Source organism: Apteryx rowi, unplaced genomic scaffold (assembly GCF_003343035.1).
Source record: "Apteryx rowi isolate R43461 unplaced genomic scaffold, aptRow1 scaffold_257, whole genome shotgun sequence".
Taxonomy (NCBI): Eukaryota; Metazoa; Chordata; class Aves; order Apterygiformes; family Apterygidae; genus Apteryx; species Apteryx rowi.
This window is the reverse complement of record NW_020448941.1, coordinates 596,547-615,790: the sequence shown is the minus strand read 5'-3', so window position 1 is coordinate 615,790 and position 19,244 is coordinate 596,547. Positions and strand designations below refer to the sequence as shown.

The window sequence follows — 19,244 nt, the reverse complement described above, 5'->3', positions numbered from 1 at the left end:
AATCCTGTGCAATGTGCTCTAGGTGACCCTGCTTGAGCAGGGGGGTTGGAGTAGATGATCTCCAGAGGTCCCTTCCAACCTCAGCGATTCTGTGATTCTGTGATTCTGTGATTAATGAGGATTCAGACCTCAAAACAAAAAATGTCTTCCACCTCAAAATAATTAACATATGTCCATGTTAAGTGCCCTTCTATCAAGATTCTGTGGAAGAACATTCTCTCTGGTACACTTTAGGAAACATTCAAAGTCGGTGACTACACATTGATACTGATGACTACACATTGATACTATACACATCGATAATTGTGTTACAGGGCCATAATATATTTAAACAGAGTTTGCTGCTGTAAGCCAGTTGTTGTGTTTAATCAAGAAAACCATAACAGAAATTTGGATTTACTGCTTCAAAGTCCAGCAAAAAACTTCAGAAAATTAGAACTTGCAAGCAGTTCTGTTTAAACCACTGGGATGTCTCCTGTTTAAGAGTTAACTATACAGTAGTGTAGACATCTCAAACATTTTGGCCAAAATTCACTTATCTGGGATCAAGTTAGCTAAAGACTAGACTTGGCAGGCCAAAAATGACTTTAATGGAGATAATGAGATTTACATCAAATACATTGTCCTCAAAGGCAACAGAACATTATCAAGAAAAGAATGATCCTGAAAGACTGGTCCTGAAAAATTAAAAAGTTATGTAAAAATAAAGCTGTCTAAAATTAAAAGTTGTGTAAAATCCATATTTCAGTTGTTTTTCTTTTGTTTGAAATGTCTTCTTCTGTTGTTTAGCTTTTACCTGAACACAATGACATGGAAATTTACTTTCTGATATCAGCACAGAATCTCAATTTTACAGGAAAAAGTCTGGAATCTGAAAGCCAAAGGAAATCTATTCTTAAGAAGTTCAACTAGCCCAGATAAACTGTTCCTGAATCCTATTCTAGAAAGGGTTAAATAAGCCATTACACTGCTGTTGTTGGACACTAACACCAGGAAGAGGGTGCCCAAAAGTCACCCAGAAGAGAGAATTCACTGTTTAAGATGTTTCTCATACAAACAAAACTTACTTTTTTGGATTGAAGTTTCTTTGTCTAAAACTCCTGGGCTCTGCATAGCCCACACAAAAGCAGTTGCTCAATAATGTTAGACAGGAACTATAGGTCTATTTTGCCCATAGCATTAAGTCCAGACAACGCAGGCATAAACAGAACCTGAAATAACAATCTCCTCTGACCAAATTAATTCTACAGTGTTACATAGCTCAGTTAATGATAGCATTTTAGTTGTGGCAGCATAAAATGCAGCACAGATTGCCACATTCCTTTTCTCAGCTGGCTAAATTAGTGCAAGCTGCATTATATGCTGCTGTACTGGGACAGTCCGAGTATCAGAAGCTCTCTCTACAGCACACTGAAGTCTACAGTAAAGAGCATCTATAATGCACCAAAGAGACGCACACAAAGTAATAAATGAGTGACTGGACATTTTTAAGGATCATGCCAATTATGTCCAACTGTAGCAGAGTGATATATGAACCTTGAAGAACAATTACCTTAACAAAACTTGTATTGTGGTTCGGTGACTGAACATTGTCAGAAACCAGTAAACTCTTTTCTCTAATTATCATCATCATCTATTGAGGTTATTATGTGGATGAAAGCAAGCAGTAGCAATCCAGGATCTGAAAAAAAGTTAGTTTTTATTTTGTTTCCACTTCTGCATGTGCTTCCCTTTGCAATTATTAGCAAAAGTTATAGACAAGTTTTTTCTTCTCTTTGTTGCTTGACACATTATAAAACAAGTTCTGTAAAACACATGCATGTGTCTTAGTTCACTAATAAAAAACTCTGCAGAATGTATTCTTTATCAGCACTTTCAGGATTTCATGCTACCAAGTAACAGAAAGATTGAACCAGACTTGTTATTACTTCCGCATACTCATAAAATACTTTTAGATACTCAGTATTAAAGTAACAATGCTTCAAAGAGAACATTTTCCCCTTTTCTGCTTGTGCAGTTGCAATATTCCTTCAAGCCTCTGGAATCAGTACCCTTAAAATACATCGCTCCTTTTTATTTTAAAAAATCAAATTTTAGTGATGTAATGAGTGCAGAGCTCAAACTTGTTTATAGCGACATCCAAATCACAGCTCTAGGAATAAGGTTTTAACTTGTCTAGGTTTGTAAAGAGGCTCAGAATACTGCAATATTTTATAAACAGTCACTAAAGCTTTTCTCTGTAAACTAGTCAAAACTGACAGATGTTACATATAAAAAATTACAGCTGAACCTATCCAATGACTATTTTGCCCATGAACTGTTTTTTGACTTAATTTCTGAGGGAGTTTCCCACTACTTCTGAAATTCCACATGGTGTCAATGGCTAGAATCACACCTGAATCACCTATGATTGGAAACAGAAACTACAGTTTTCAAAAACCATACCCATTTTCTTCACTGTTAGGTATTTCACTGTGTATTGCAAGGGACTGACATCAATCTATAAGGCCTTGCAGTAAGCAGCTGGACCTAATGGATTGTTCCTCACACTTGACAGAACAAAGATTATTGAAGTACTTGCACTCAGAATACTTGCACGTAAAAATGTTTTCAGAACTGGGTAAGCCTTCTTTAGGTGTTAAGGAAAGGCTTGACTCAAATTTGTTCCAACAACTAACTTGTCCTATCTCACTTCTGCACATATTTAGCATGAGATCCATCTTCTTCCTTTGGTATCCAGGTGTGAAGTGATGATTAATTAGAGTAAGTATAGAACTTGTTATAAGTTCTGTCCTTTATTTTTTCTTGTTCTTGAGTGCAAGAGTTTATGGTAGCAACAATAAGCTTGTATTTTAGATTAAATAGACAAAGCCCAAGTCCGCTGTTACATATTAGAAGTCCACAGAAAGAGTAAATGCTAATAATTCATAGCCTTTGGGCAAAAAAAAGCTTTATAAAAGCACTAGGAAAAAAAAAAAACATAATTAACGGGAGGCTTTTTGTTAAAAGAGGGAATCAAGTTTCCTTTCCCTGTTAGCTCAAAAAAGATTAAGTATCTGTCTACATTAAATACCATTAGGATGAAAAATTTCATGGACATGATGGGGTACCTAGAAATGTAAAATATAATTCAGCTGACCAATATGAGTATTAAGAGAGCCCTGATCCACTCCACAGATCTCTTAAACTACCTTTTCTGTCCACACAGCAAAATCAAAGCTAGGTTTTAACATGAGAATACAGGTGACTCACCAGCTGAATGTAGCATTATCCAGACCTGAAAATAATTTGAAACAAAGTTGCACAAGACACATTCTCCACCCTCTCCTTGAAGGAGGGAGCAAATACTAGTAGTTCTTGGCCTGACCTTCTTTGCCTTACAGACCTCTTCACCTTGCACTGGTGAAACAAACTGTTCAGTGTACTTTACGCAGCACAGCCATGTCCTGTGTATTCCAGAGCACTGCAGCGGGCAGAAAGAAATTGAGGCAGGGACGGCCGCACTCACCGCTATAGAGAGGGGATGAGTTATACATCTGTGACTTTGAAATAAAAGTCAAATTCCAAATCCATGAGCCGGTTATGCAGGTTATATATTCATCTGTAACAATATTAAGAGCCAGCTCAAGTCTAGCAGAATTTATTAGCTTAAATGCACTATATGCAAAACTGCTTCAGGGCATGATGATACAGAATAGTCTTTTTCAGTCAATACTTGAATTAATAAACCCTGATGGACCTGAGCCAGCTCCATGCAAGGTCACTTGAAAGTCGCAGTGACCCTGATTCCAGAGGAATTAGTAGCCCAGCCCAACACGAGCTGGCAGGATGACATTTGTGCTGTGGATATGCGGACATGTAGAAACACTGTCAGAAATGGAGCACCAAGAAAACGGTGCTGCTACCCTCTAACGAATCAGTTCTGGACAGAGGTTAAGCTAGAGCTTGCAAACTTTGATAGATACAAGCTCACTACGTATGTTTTGCATATCCATGTGCTTTCTAACACATCCCACTGTACTCATATTATTGGGTTTTTTTGTTTTTGTTTTTTTTTCTTATTAGCTACAGTACCCCAGTCTCCATTTATCTGGCTGTTTAAATCATCCTGTTGTATAACTCTTGATCCATGAACAATTAATTAGGGAAATAAAATGGCTTCAGAGCACAGAGAAATTCAGAGTTTCTATGTATCAAATGTTTTGCACACACTACAGTCAGTTTGGGAAGCCTAGCTGTAATTTCAACATAACTAAAATTTTAAAACGCAATACTAAAATTTTAAAACACAATAAACAGCACCATAATATTCTCCCATCATAAGTGGGGAAAAAATTAATTAAAAACTCTGAACTCCTTAAACCATTGAACCTTCAGCACTGAACCTGAACCTAAAACTTTGAACCTTGAAGCTTTCTTGTAATGTGCTTTATTAAATTAAATTATCTTTCATCTTCTCCTTTCTAAAAGCCACAGAAAATTACAAAACTGGAATCCATTTAAACGTTTTCTTACCACAAGCAATACTATTTGACTGATGCTCGTGCAGCCTTAATAACAATCACAGAAACAAAAGTGCAATGTGATGCCAGCAATGAATACTAGAATCAAAGAACGACTAAAGCAGCCAAAGGTGTGTATCTCATAAGAATTAAATTTGAAGAGTTTTTGCAAAAATAAGTGTGCCAAAAGTTACATGCCAAGTTAAGCTTTGAAGCAAGTTGCAATGGCCTGTGGATTTTAATGAAAAAATTGACTGAACTGCAACTTACTGTTAACCATTTCTCCTATTAACTGCTTTCAGTGTTTTGCTGTTTAATTGCAAATTTGCCTTCATATTCTCAAAATCTAGATAATATTTACTTACTAAAAATGGCATAAAACCAGTTGTCTGTTGGTATCAATGAAAATCTGATTCATTATGTCCAGTTTGGAAAGATATTTTAATATACAAATCTATTATCTACGCAGAATACATTAATTCATAATGTAATTAGTAAGCACAAAAACTTCTAAGGAAACTTATTTTAAAACTTCCATTTTCTAATTTTAACAGTTCAGAAATCTTTCTCCACTTCTATATACATATCCCTCATTACTCTGATCCATTTTCAGTATAATCAGCATCAGCACAATATCAGATGAAGAGGAAAACTTTTTTTTTTAATTTTCTATAATCTTTAAAGATCTAACAAGCCCTGGAGTCGCAACAGGAATCAACAAGGACCTGCCCAGACATCAGACTTAAAGCCTGGAACAGAGCTCACTTGTTTTTATAAGCTGTTTCTTGACAGAGGAAAAGAAGGCCAAATACATGAAACACACCATCAGAAAGCCCTCTTGGAAACCTTTCAGATGGATGGAATAAACCACATTGCTCTAACAACCAAAGCAAATCATCTGACCTCTGGACATTTTTGTGGGTTAGCCTTTCTTCAAAAGCCCACAGACCAAATGAAGACGACAATTTATTTCTCAATAACGGAGGAAGAATACAAAAAATTACACAAAACTGTTCCTTTTCCTGTTTTATTGCATTGTTATAATGGTTGCTGCATTATGGAGTCATGCCAAAATGCAACATGTACATCACCCAATGACCACAATCAAGTCCAAAGAGGAAGCAGGGAGAGCAGGCCCACCTATCTGCTCCGATCATACCAGTAGGATATGCGAAAGGACAATTGCCCAACTTTAACTCCCTGCAGGTCAGTGATACTAGAATTCATGCCCTACAGTTACAGCAAAGGGATTATTGCAAAGACCGTTTTTCCAACGGTATTTTCATTTCTTTTGAAAATTTGACCAGTTCATTTATGACAGCTGCTATGTACTAATGATTTAATACAATTTGCTTCTCCTAACTTAGTTTCCTTTCAAGTCTAACCAGATGCTCAGGGAATTTGAGAGCAGTGGGAGGCTGGAGAGAAGAGGGTAGAAGTGAATGTATAYGTAGCCTTCACAAAGTCAGTCTTCATGGAATTAGTTTTCTTTAAAAGTTCAGATCTGAAAGACTCCAGGATTAACAGCTCATAATCATCATTTCTTGAAAGTGAAGTCCCCTCAAACTGCAGGACTAACTTTCCCAAGAATGGGTGCTTAAGCATATCACTTGCTTAAAATTTGAATGGAGCTCCAAGTGGCTGTTTAACAGATGGTTCAGGGTGGAAATCTTACTCAACAGGGCAACCAAAGCATTTTCTGCCTTGGAGTGAATTTTCACAACTGAAGAGAGGTACGCCTTGACAGTGTCACAGTAAATCTTTAATGCAGTAACTACTCATTTCACATTAGTGTGAGAGAATGGATGTTCCTCTAGATACAGCAACTAACAGTGCAAAGAGCATTGGGACTGCCTTAAGAATCTGGTCCTAGCATTCAAAAGATTCCTCTCTACTTCACTGATGTAAAACACAGCTTTTGCCACAGAATTACAGCATTTTGAGAGCACAGCTGAACAGTTAACAACATCCATCCATCCATGCCAGCAGAATCTGTCTTTGGAAGAATACTTGAGGAAACACCCTATCTTGAAAGAACACTATGAGAAGAATTAACCTTAGAGAAGCTTATCCTCCCCATACCACTTCATGGAATTGACTGCCACCAAGATCATCATTTTCATAAATAGGTCATAACAGGTATCACACTGCAAAAAAAGTCAAAGTGTAGCCCCACTGTAGTCTTCAAAAAAACTTTAAACTCCATTGGGAATTGGGTCATTCTTTAATAGGTTCCACTTTTTCCTATATGTGAACTTTTAAGTGAACACCAATTAACTCCACACCAACACATGATAGAAACTGCTGCCAGATAGACTTGATCCAACTATGAAAGAAACAAGATTCCTTAAGCTCTCACAGCCCCAGACAACTGCAATGGAAAGGTCAATCTCCAGGAATACTAAACCAAAATCTAGTCCACTTAGCTAGATAAGCAACTCTTACCTTCCCCATGAGAAAGAGCCTCATTAATAGCAGGAAGGGCAAAACACATTATGCCTAAGTGCCACCCATCATCTACAAAACGTAAGCATGGCAAATGTGGAATGATGTATGATTGAGGAATTCTATATTAACAGGTACAGAAGATGGACAGAATTTTCTGAGATCGAAGCAAATACTGAAACCAGCATCATCTCCGCCCAGCCAGTGCCCTAAAATTTATCAACTGCTGCTCCTGCTGTATTCTTTACAAGTAACTTCAGAACTAGACCAAACGTAGTTATTTCTTTTTGAGGCCACTGGATCAAAAATATAGTCAACAAATCGAGGAAATAAAGCACATACAGGAACTGAAGGTCCAGGGCTTTTTACTAGGAAGAGCAATCACAATTTCATAAAAACAAAAGGCAGCAGAATCCTCTTCATCTGACAAGATATTCTTCAGATCAAATCCAGTAATCAGGTTGCAAAACACAAAGGTGATAATGAAGACAGCAAGGAGATATCAAGGAGATATCAAGGAGATAGCTGCTAGCACAGAGAAATCAAATTATCGCAATGTCACATGAAGGTACAGATTTGATTCAGGATATGAACCTAGTTTCCTATCAGCAAACAAACTGCCACCCCAGCATAATTAACTCTAAAGCTTTATTCTGCCATATACTATTTCTAAATACTAAAACAGGAGAGACCTGCTTTTATACATAAACTATCTATCTCTCCCCATCAGTTTCAATATCACTGAAGACACCAACTTTTTGCAGTGGTTGACACTAAGTGGAATAACTAAAAAGTAAAACAATATTCCGTATATAAATTATTGCATAACAAAAAAAAACACAATAAAGGTCATTAAAAGAAGTTTTTATTAAATGATTTTTGCAGTGATAAAAATTTATTGTGACACATATATGTGCTCTCAATCTTCAGACCAGTATTTGCACTTCAGGCAGGTTTACACTGCATTTTCAGAGATTACTATGCCCTTGAACTGCAAACAGCTCTGACTGTTAGTGACTACAATGTATAAATCTTCAAAAGTTGTTCCAAACTATGGTCTGCAAAGGGAAGAAGTTACTGAATACAACAGAACCAGGGAAGAAATTTCTCTTGTGTCATAAACATGCAGAGGGATAAGCAAAGAATAAAGCAGTATTCTGGACTGAACTCCTATAGTATTTCCCTTGTGATCAATTAACTCCACCATTCCCTGATAACAGTGTATGCCCAACTCTTAAAATAGGACAGTGAAAAGCTAGACTGCAGAAGACTTTCAGAAAATGGAAACAAAGGAAAGGCAGAAATTCATAAAAGGAAGTAGAATAAGGGAAAGATGAAAGGGACAGCGGGGGGTGGGGAGGGCTGATGACAGAAAAAGCAAATCTTGACAGACTCAATCCCTCAAACTCCATCTCTGCAACCCAGACAGGACATAACAAAAAATAGAAGACTGAGGGAAGCCTGGAAGCCTAGACAGTTTGTAGAACAGAACACAAATGTTCAAAACCAATTTTTAGTTTCTGGCCAGTCCTACTAGATGGACAGTAGCACAGATATGGATAGCAGCTTTGGAAAGATTTGAGGCTTTTTCCTCTCAATTCCTTGTGCATGCTCTTTCTCCAGCTAGCTTGCCTGCTTGATATTTAAGGCAAAAAGAAAACCCAAACAATTGCCTGCAAGCTATTTAGGGAGGAACTGAGGTAGCAACCACAGCTATTTAAAAAGCATGCTCCTACAGTTCCTTTTCCCACACCAGTTTGGATTCATGTATTAAAATAAGAAACGCTGGTAGCCCTTAGTAGAAGCGAACCTCTCTTTTGTTTTATAAGCATCCCACACAGTTTTATTATCTCAGATTCTAGATTAACACACAACATACAGAAATATTTTCCTCTGAAGACAATACCCAAACTACCAGCCAAGTAAATTAAAACCAGGCTCTCTTACACTTCCCCCTTAACACAGTAACTCTTTAAATGTAACAGGATTCTAAACAAGGTGCAATTGAAAAAAGAAAGGAAGCCAATCAGCAAGGAAGTGAAGACTAGGAGACTTAGGGTGCAAGTCTTCTACTCCCTTTTTCCCCCCATTTTGGGTTAACAAACTATGCCAATTCAAAGGCCAAAAAAGCACCAAAGTCAGTAGGAACGAAGTGGTAGGAAAGCACGGTTAGGAAAAAGGAATGAAAAAAACATGACTTCCCTCCCCTTTTACGTAGCAGAGCGCTATTAAATCAGCTCAGCCAGTCTTACCGAACACCTGGGTGGGGGAGAGGAGACAAAGCAGTGAGACTCCTCCACACATTGCGCAGATGGTAAGCAGCATTTAATCCTAGATGTTAGCATCCTATATATCCTGGGCATAAGGTTTCTTTACTTGTTTTTCCATCAAACAGATAAGCTTCTGCGAGAGAGGAATGGGAGGTGCTCTATCAATATGCCCCACAATAAGAAGAGAGGTTCTTAAACTACGCCACCATACAGGAAAAGCCCCTTTCCAAATAAGTCAATCCCACCTGTCCAGCCCTGTGCTGAAAACCTAAGTCCAGTTTGTCATAGCTTTGCAAAGACAACTATGAGGACAAAAGAGAAGACAGTGATGATAACTCACATAGATCTGAAAACACTGTATTTTAAGGAACATTACGTAGTAGCAATGTTGAACTCAAATACAGGCCCCCTCATTTGATTTATCACCGCCCCCCCCCCCCAAAAAAAATCCCCAGCTCCCTTGATTCAGGCAAAGTTCACTTCATTAGTCAAATTCACGATTTATGACACTATAAACTAAGGTGATATTTTCACCAGAATCTGCAATTGTTAATTGTCATTATACCACAGGCAATATTAAAGATGACAGACCTTAAGAAATCTACAAAAATTGATTCTGTCACAGTAGATGAAGCACTACATTTTTAAATCTAACCCTATTTCATTACTCTTCTAGGAAATCAGAGGAAATCAAGAGGCTTGGGTTTTATTTTGCTGACTCTGCCAATAACCTTTCTGTGGAACTTGACGCATGTCTATAAAATAATTTCTATAAAGTATTAAAAACAAACTCTCATTTAAGTGCCTTAACAAAGGCTAAGACGTTCTGAAAGAATAAAAACATTACTTTTTAATACTAGTCTTTTGCAATCAGGCTCTTTTCTCAACAACAGCTTCAAAAAAGAAAGAATTTGACTAATGAATACTTTAGGCACACTAAATACATAAAACAACACCTCCCCCCCAAGAAAATGCACCTTAAGCCATATTCTTTGTATAAACTGATCTTAAAAAACAAACCTCCAATAAGTATCTGTCACATATTTTAAGCCATACATCAGTGTATTTGTATTTATGTTGACTATTTACTGCCACTTATATTGGTTGGTGGGATTCATATTAGGAAACAAAATACATACAATACAACCAGCATGAGTAGGCTGTTCAGAGGTATCCCTGACAAGCATTTTGATTAAAACAAATGACTTGTAGCTGGAAAATGACATACCAGTAGGTGTTCTTTCAGAGTGCTTGGACTGCAATAATACACTGTGTGGTAAAAACTGAGGACCTTTTCCTGAAGCTTTTGGTACCAAAACCCCCCCAAATTGCTAGGCCATAAACCTAAGATATTGTGAGAATCTTACAATGCTTAAGTAGGATTGAATATTCTTTCTTCTATCTTTTAGGCGGWYAAGTGAACAAAGTGTTTTAAAACCACACATCGTCTATTTCATTACTTTGGAGGGGAGAGGACAACAGTTGTCTTAGTTCAATTCTTAAAGTCACTGATTATATATGTAATAGCTTTAAAATCTAGAATTGTCAGGAAATTTAATGCAATTTTAAAATTAAGGATAAAGCTGAATACATATAATGCATCTGCATTCAACTTTTTTCTTAAAGTGTATTTTAATATATAGATAATCACTTCATATTCTTGTACCTCACTTCTTTCAGTATTAAAAACATTAATATGGTGAAGAGAACTCACAAAATATTTCATTTTGACATGGTGGGATGTTAGAATTGCAGATAAAATACAGAAAGTCTTTAAGGAACAATATTCACTTCATAGGTCTCTTTAGAACCTCCAGGTCTTTGATTTATTTAAATCAAAATTCTTCCCTTCACTGAGAAAGTAAAATCACCAATATTCTACTCTATATGTTATCCAAGATCATTTCTTAAACTATCTTAAAAGCAGCTTCCAACAACAAACATTTCAATCTGTCTTCCTATCAGGTAAAGTTATTGTTCCTCTTAAATTTTCTTTTTTTCTTTTCTCCAAAGATTCTTTATTCTAAGAGAAACCAAAGTGTATGTGTGTGTTTTTTCCCCTTCCCCCTCCTACTAAGGAATGAAACAACTCTTACCCTGGAAAACATAATTATTGCTTAGCAATCCTTACAGCTTGCCTAAACCCATTGACTTGCCCTCAAGAAAGAGGGCTACCTTTGCATCTGTACAATTTAATGTGTGCTGATTTGACACGAGTTACCTAATTCTCACAAACAACTGTCATACTAACAATTTCGTGTACCCCACACCTTTTGAAGTTTCCTCCCCTCCAAGTATTTCTATTCCCCAGTGTAATACAGAGACCTCTCAACTTCTACATAAATTATATATTAGTCATAAATATTTGCTGATGCAGAAATGAATGAAATCAGAATGAAATCAGAAAGACACTTTCACTGAAGATCAGTGTTCTTTTTTTGGGGGGTTGTTTTTAAAACTACAGTGTGGATGATGATAGTTTGTCACTGGTCTTTAGCTTTAGCATATTTTCTCTATTTTTTCAATTTGAAGACCTGTTAGTTGGTAGGAGGATTCTGCTGTGTGTTTTGGTTTTATTGAACTGTTCTTACCTATCAGCACATTATTTATCTTCTACTTACAAAATCATCTTTGTATGTGCAGCAAACTGACATACAAAGTTAAGAGCTTCTGTTTACAAATATTGATACATTTCACAGCAATTGATATCAATCATTAGGTAGTTATGTTGTAATTTTTAAGCAGATATCATGAAGTAGTCAGGACCAAAACCATTTTAATTTGAATATAGCTATGCATTCTTGTCCATCTCTGTATTTGTATTGATTATGAAAGCAAATAACTTTAGTTTTGAACTAAGAAAGACAGTATCTGAATAAAATGAGATAAAATATTTAAAATTATTATAAAATATTAAAATTATTACTCCACATACATATAATTTATCAAAAAGATGCCCCAAATTTTAAAAGCTCTATTTCTTTGTTCAATCTTTTTATTTAGTTTTCCATCAAGGTTTGCTAACACATCTTTCTTTACCTTTGCAAATTTCCATTGCCTATGGCCCAAAACCTTGTTTATCAGTTACCCAGGAAAAACATCAGTACACGAAGAAAAGCTCCAAGTGGAAGGTTTGTAAGATGATTTGTGGGAAGATTACCCAAGATCAAGACATCCCTACCCCCACTTATCAGACAACTCAGAAGGGTACAAAAGAATATGGAACTTGGGAAAGTAAACCATGACATCTCTCTTTTTGAAAAGAAAAATTTTGGACCAGATTTTCACAGGATGTAAACTGTCCCAGGCAAAAATCGCACAACTGAAAGGCTGAATTTTTATCACAGCTTACTACTATGGCAGGATATATACTTGCCATTCTAACAGGAAAAGCAAGTCTTGAAGACTGACATATATTTTTAGATTCACAGAACAACAAAATCCAGCATCTAAGTCAAAGAAGGTTCTCTTTGGATCAACGGATTGTCAGAAATTGCAGCTCAGCTGCAATTAATCCTGAGTTCTGTTGATTGCACAAACCAGAACAGAATACATGCTTGTATCCAAACAGAAAATATTTGAAAATACAGCTGATACTTATTATCTTCCCTATGTTTATAACCGGCCCATATTATGGCAAGCCTATTTGGAAGCCTATTTCAGGACAATTATTGGCAAGAATCACAATTGGTTAGACGAGTACAGACTGTGCACAAAGACAGAAGTGTTTGGAAAGAGTTCTCATTTTTGGGGAACAGAAGTTGGACAAAACTCATACATTTTGTAACAAGATTAAAGACTACAATGTTTAAGAATGAAGACTTGAGAGCATTCTCAAATAAGTCTTTTTAAAAGCATATTTCCAGAATTATTTGCATAAATTTAACTATGATTTTGCTTTGCCAGCAGGGTTAAGAAACACACATTTATGATTTGGATTACTGTACTTAAAAACAAAAAAACCACAGGCATTACTTATACTTTAAGTAGTAATATTTTAACTTCTCCCACTCCCCCAAACATCGATTTCTTTATCAAACTTTATACAGTTTGCTTTTTTGAGCAAGAAGAGATATAATTAAACTAGGGTTTTAGACAAGAAGCACATGTTTTAAGGTTTTGGCTTATTTTGGAGGGGACAGTCTACTTCGGTGGATTTGTTTACTTAAACACTCAAATTTACTCACTCAAAAAAGTGATTTCTAGATTTACAGTGTACTGTTCACTGTACATTTACAATTTGCGCTTAAGTCTCCTACCATATAGTCTATATAAATGAGAGAATTATAAAAATCATGTAGGTTTAATATTTGTAAGAAATCATATTAAAGCTAAGGATAATTTATAACACTGCATTTGTAGAATCTGTGTAAATACACTTGAAAGCAATGAACACTTTTACATTATCCTCCTAGATAATTCAGGCCTGACTGACACAAAGCAGAGAATTTTTAAACATCTTTGCTGAATACTTCATACACTTAACTAACAAACATAGGCCATCATAATCTTAAACTACCATATGCATACAACTGTAAATATTTAGTAAAGGTACAGAAAAGTTTATAATAATTTGCAATTTTAATGCCTATTTTTAATTAATAGTCTGATGTTTTGTTTTGCTTGTTTTTCAGGGAGAGAGAGCTGTAGAAAAGGTTTCTTACAACCCCGCTAGAATCTTCATTACAGGGTATGGGGTATGCTTTGGAAGGCAGCAGCAGGTTCAGCGACTGACAAGAGTATGCAACTGTAGTTGATTGGGATGGACATTTCAGTGACATGTTTACCACCAGGAAAAAACAAAACAAATCTTAGACAATCATTTTCCAAGACTTTTCTAAGGTATTCAGTAAAGCAGGGGATGTCCCAACTACCTGACAGTCATCATTTTGCTAGTCTGTTAAGGAATAAATAGTATCAACTGTCGCTCATCTTTTGGGTTCTGTACTACAGAACCCAAGATACGGTTCTGAACTACATGATATGTAGTTCAGATGAACTGAACTACAAGATATGCTGAACTACAAGATATGTTTTATCTAATGATATGTTTTTCCTAAATTCAAAAATTCTATTAAGAAGTAATAAAATCCATACATTAAATATTAATGTTTTCAACCATAATTTTCAGTGAAATGTACATTCTAAATGTCTGTGAACTCCTAGGTACAGGTGGGATTCAAACAACAGATTGAAGGACCAGCCAGTTTTAGTCTAGATTAAGCGGAAGTGATGCCTAAGTACAAGTCTGTATAGAAAACTTCCTCAATTAGTAAGTTTTCTTTATGGCTTGGAAAGACATAAAATGTATATGAGGTGTACTTCTCTGAAAAAAGGTATGGCATTACGTATTATCCAAAAAGACCATTTCCATTAAAATTCTCATATTTAACGATACTAGTTACCTCAATAAAGATTTTAATCCTAATGGTAATACGTACAAAGAGGAATTACCTTTGGAGTGACAAACTATATTCACTGACTTTCATTATCTGAATGATAATAAATTTAAAGAACTTTTTTGTAACAAGATTCATATGTATAGGTCTTATTTTCTTGTTTGAAATGAGATGTAGAATGACAGAAAGGATCATAAYGATGTTACTTCAGAAATACTTTTCAAACCATTATGATTACTTTAAAAAAAATTCATGTAAATTGCATATGCAGTTATGTAACACAACAGTTACAAACAATATATTATCTGTAGAATAAATTCTGTTTAGTACTAACTATATATGTATTTCATTATTATATACATTCCAAGAATTTCAAGATACAGCAACTTTATTAGTCCTCAAATATGTTATTTTTAGAATGAATAATTACTAAAATTACAGTCATACATTTCATATAACTGCATTTTGAAACCTATGAAGGGTACTGCTTACATTTATAAAGTTGGACGTGTGGTCATTAATATCACTGCTCAGCTGAATGGCAGGACTCTCAAAAGCAGTTTCACAATATTGTTATGTACACATATATCTAATCTGGCAATGTGTAATAGTCCATAGTGATTTCAACCAGTAAATACAAACAGTCCTTTCTACAACATTGGCACTACATCAAAATCAAGAATGGATGAACCATGTTATAAGAACAATGTGTAGCCAAGTAGCAAAAACTAAAAAAAAAAAAAAAAAGTGTGTGTGTGGGGGAGTGGTCCCCCAAAGCCCTTCTGTGTTCAGTACTGTATAAAACCTAATATAAACAGACACATAGTAAAACCAAGGGACTAAAGTCATACAAGAAACAAAGCTCTCCTTATTTTAAAGATTGTTTAGAATGAATAAAAAAACAGTTGTTGCAATGCATAAACAACATAAAGATTTTCCCTCTATATGAGCGATAATTTACTAAAATTAGGTAAATATTCCAATGTACTTTAAAGTGGGTGTCAAATTCACATGCTATGCTTTCCCTTCCAGAGATGGAAAAGGAAAGCATTATGTTGTCAACACTGCTGTGAATGAGCTTGCAAAATCTGCTGTTCTTGAAAACAAACACTATATTGCTGATCATATTACTCTTTGCTTATGATCTGGATGAAAGACTATCCCCTTATATATCTTCCTGTTCATCTCCTTGACCCAATCAAATTTTTATGTGGGACCCAAAAGAGGTCAAAACAATGATAATTTGACCAGTGACACCCAGCATCTTTATCCCATGCCTGGATCTAGTCAAACCCCACATTTGGACCCATACTAGAAACAGTATCAAAACCCCCTCTCCCTGCCAAATATAACCTTATTTTACACACCTTTTAAATATGACACTACACAAAGTGTTGCCAGAAAGTGAATTCCATATTTCCTTCAAAAAAAAAAAAAAAAAAAGAAAGAAAGAAAAAAAAAGAAAAACAACACACATGTGCACCACTTCTACCACGGGCAGGAAAAATGGAGTCCTTAGAAGGAAACCCTTATTATGCTTTCATGCATTCCTGTGATTCATTGTATCTATTATCTGGTTAACATGCTTCAACACTTACAGAAATGTCTTCGGCGACGGGGGGGGGGAAGGTTTCACTTTTCTATATTATCTTTCTGCACAGGAGTATTTAATTTCAATGACAGTTCATTTACAGAAGCTATAGCAGAACTATAGAACAGTTAAACATTTATGAAATTTATACATACAAATTAGTTAAAAACTGCATTATAATCAAAAGAGCCTATGATTTCTCCAGAAAAACAAAGTAAAACTCAAATCCTGCATTATGTTAAAACAAAGAAACAAAGGTTCAGAAAGGCTTAGGTAACATTTTCTGTACCAAACCAGAACATTTTGACCCACTTATGAAAGAAGTAGAGGAATTAAGCTAGGAATTATGCATTTCCCAGAGAGGTAGATTCTTGAAATGAAGACTGATGATTAATAACCAGCTTTTACTGTCATCAAGTTGGTAGGCACAAAATCTAGTAGTGTAGTAACCAAACTCAGATTTTTTCCTAAAAAAAGGTTTTTTATACTTGATTTTGTATTAGCATAGCTAACTGATAAGTTCAAATACTTCCCACCTTTCTACCCCAATAGGCAGGACTGTTTGTACAGTAACACAGAAGGTACAGTGATATTTACAAGAGCAGCAACACAGATGCAACGGCAGGTGGCTACGAGCATTTTAAATGCATCTGCTTCAAAATCCCATATTTGTGCATTTTCATATTAACAAGAGGTGTCACGAAATATGCGATTGTGCAGCCTACAGAGATGACTGTCTCTTCAGTAACAAGACTCAATGAATACTCAATGAATCCTCAAGAATGTTCCTGTATAACAGTGATATTTGCAACACCACTATCACAACACTTAGATTAAGATTTCTCATAGTTAAAATAATAATAATAAATAATAATAATAAAAATAAAGCAAAGTGAAACTGATCAAAGAAAAGCAGCTTTTCTTTCTCTGAAAAAGCCTCATATTTCCTACATTCAGTGAAAAAAATATTTGTATCAACTCCTTCCTCCTATTTTCACTAAATCATGGAAACACTGGTGGGAAGTGACCTCTGAAGGTCATCCAATTTAACCTCCGACTCCAAGCAAGGTTACTGCCTGCACTAGATTGGGATAACTGTGCCTTCATCCAGCAATCTTGAAAACTTCCAAGGACAGAGGTTCTGCAGCCTCTCTGGGTGACCTGTCCCTGCTGCATCACCCTCCATGTGTCCAAATTTTTCCTCATGTCCAATCTGAACCTTCCAAGCCATAACTAGTGTCCATTTCTTTGTTGTACTACCTGCCACTATTAAAAACAGTTTGGTTCTGCCATCTTCAAGTGCCTGTCAGCTGCTATTATGATCACCCCTTAGCTTCCTCTTCACCAGACTATACCTAGCTCCCTCAACCTCTCCTTGCCCATCACAGGCTTTAGTGCCCTGATGATCTTGGTAGCCCTCTACTGGGCCCTTTCCATTTTTTCAGCATCCCTCAAACTGGGAAGCCCCAAACTGGACATAACAGCTCAAGTTTGGACCCAACCGTGCCATGCAGAAGAAAACTTCCCTTGATCTACTTTCTATATTACTCCTAACAGCCCAGTATGTAGTTTACCTTACAAGAGTGAAAAGTTTCCTTTATTTATATAAATTTTGTTAAATAGCAGTGAAATATGGTACAACGCAGAATTGACAACTACTTGAAGTTCCGCATAGGTAGCTGTTTCCAAATTAAAGGCGGAATATCCCTTGTTCTTCCTTCAAATCTAATCTACATGTGGTATAGTATCAAAAAAAAACAAAACAAACCCAAACCTCATCACACACAGACTTACAGTATTTTTGTACTCAAGAGATTKGAGCTCAACAGTAAAATTATACTTTTGTTTAAACCCTTTAAAAGCTGGGGGGTAGGGACAGATCTTGCACAGTTAGGCTGTCTTACACACAGATCCTTCTGCGAAAAAATAGCTTGTGACTCACCATAGCCTTCCAATATCAAAAGGTTAAGATACTTGGCTATGTATCTTTACTCAGAATTAAATCAAAGCCTTTCAAATGAACTAGCTTAACAAAGTAATTTAACAAATGCAAGTCCAAATACAAATAAATAAAAACCAATTCTTTCAAGCAACAAGGACAAATTACGCAATGAAAAAAGCAGGACAAGAGCAAGGTCACAGTTATAAGAAAAATCACTCAAAATCTGAAAGTATGTCAAGGAAAAGAGCTGGGTGCCCTCTAGAATAAAAATAATCTGATGCTAATTTGTATTTTTTTTTCAAAAAAAMCCCCAAAAACACATTTTGGAATTGTCCTATGATGCACGATGCATAGCAATATGAGTTTCCATTCAATTATCTTGTCCCTGTCAGTACTAGAAGTGGTCAAAGAATTCAGAAGACTTCTTTGTTGGTTGCAATTTTGTCCTTTGTCACAGCCAAAACATTTTGGAGAGACTGGCTTCACAACTTGCTTCTAGTAAAACCAGTTGGGGTTCTGAAGGAACCCTGATCTTTCCTTATCAGCTCATCTATTCAGCTTTGCAGTGGCCTGCTAGCATGCAAACCTGTACATATATGCATAAATCTATCCAAAAAATAAGATCCGTCTAATCTATTAGGTGGTGGTGAAAATCATGGTAATCATTTTCTTTGTGAGAACATTTTTATCAAAATAAATGACAGATAACTGATTCTAATACATGATGAACTAAATCTTGAAAAAAACCCCAAAAACTACAAGACATGCATAGGACACTACCCTTTATATTTACATAATATGCTCATAATATGCTCATAAAGTTGCTCTTTATGTGAGAGAGCAACTGGAATGTATTGAGCTGTGCCTAGSGGTGGATGAAGAGCGAGTCAAGAGCTTATGGGTAAGGATTAAAGGGCAGGCTAGCATGGGTGACACTGTGGTGGGTGTTTACTACAGGCCACCTGATCAGGAAGAGGAAGTCGATGAGGCCTTCTACAGACAGCTGGAAGTAGCCTCACGATCCCAGGCCCTGGTTCTCATGGGGGACTTCAACCACCCCGATATCTGCTGGAAAGACAACACAGCTAGGCACAA

At 36.0% G+C, this 19,244-nt stretch overlaps 1 protein-coding gene across 4 annotated transcripts in view; it reads right to left on the bottom strand.

Annotated features, from left to right (window-relative positions):
- CASK (calcium/calmodulin dependent serine protein kinase) overlaps positions 1-19,244 on the bottom strand; it is a 237,354-nt gene that overhangs the window by 148,851 nt on the left and 69,259 nt on the right. The window contains exon 1 of one of the 4 annotated variants that reach the window (XM_026067258.1): positions 19,112-19,132. The exons of the other annotated variants lie outside the window; for them this stretch is intronic. The gene's annotated coding sequence lies outside the window, so the exon portion shown is untranslated. Of the gene's footprint in view, positions 1-19,111; positions 19,133-19,244 lie in introns of those variants that run through there. 4 annotated transcript variants of the gene reach the window in all.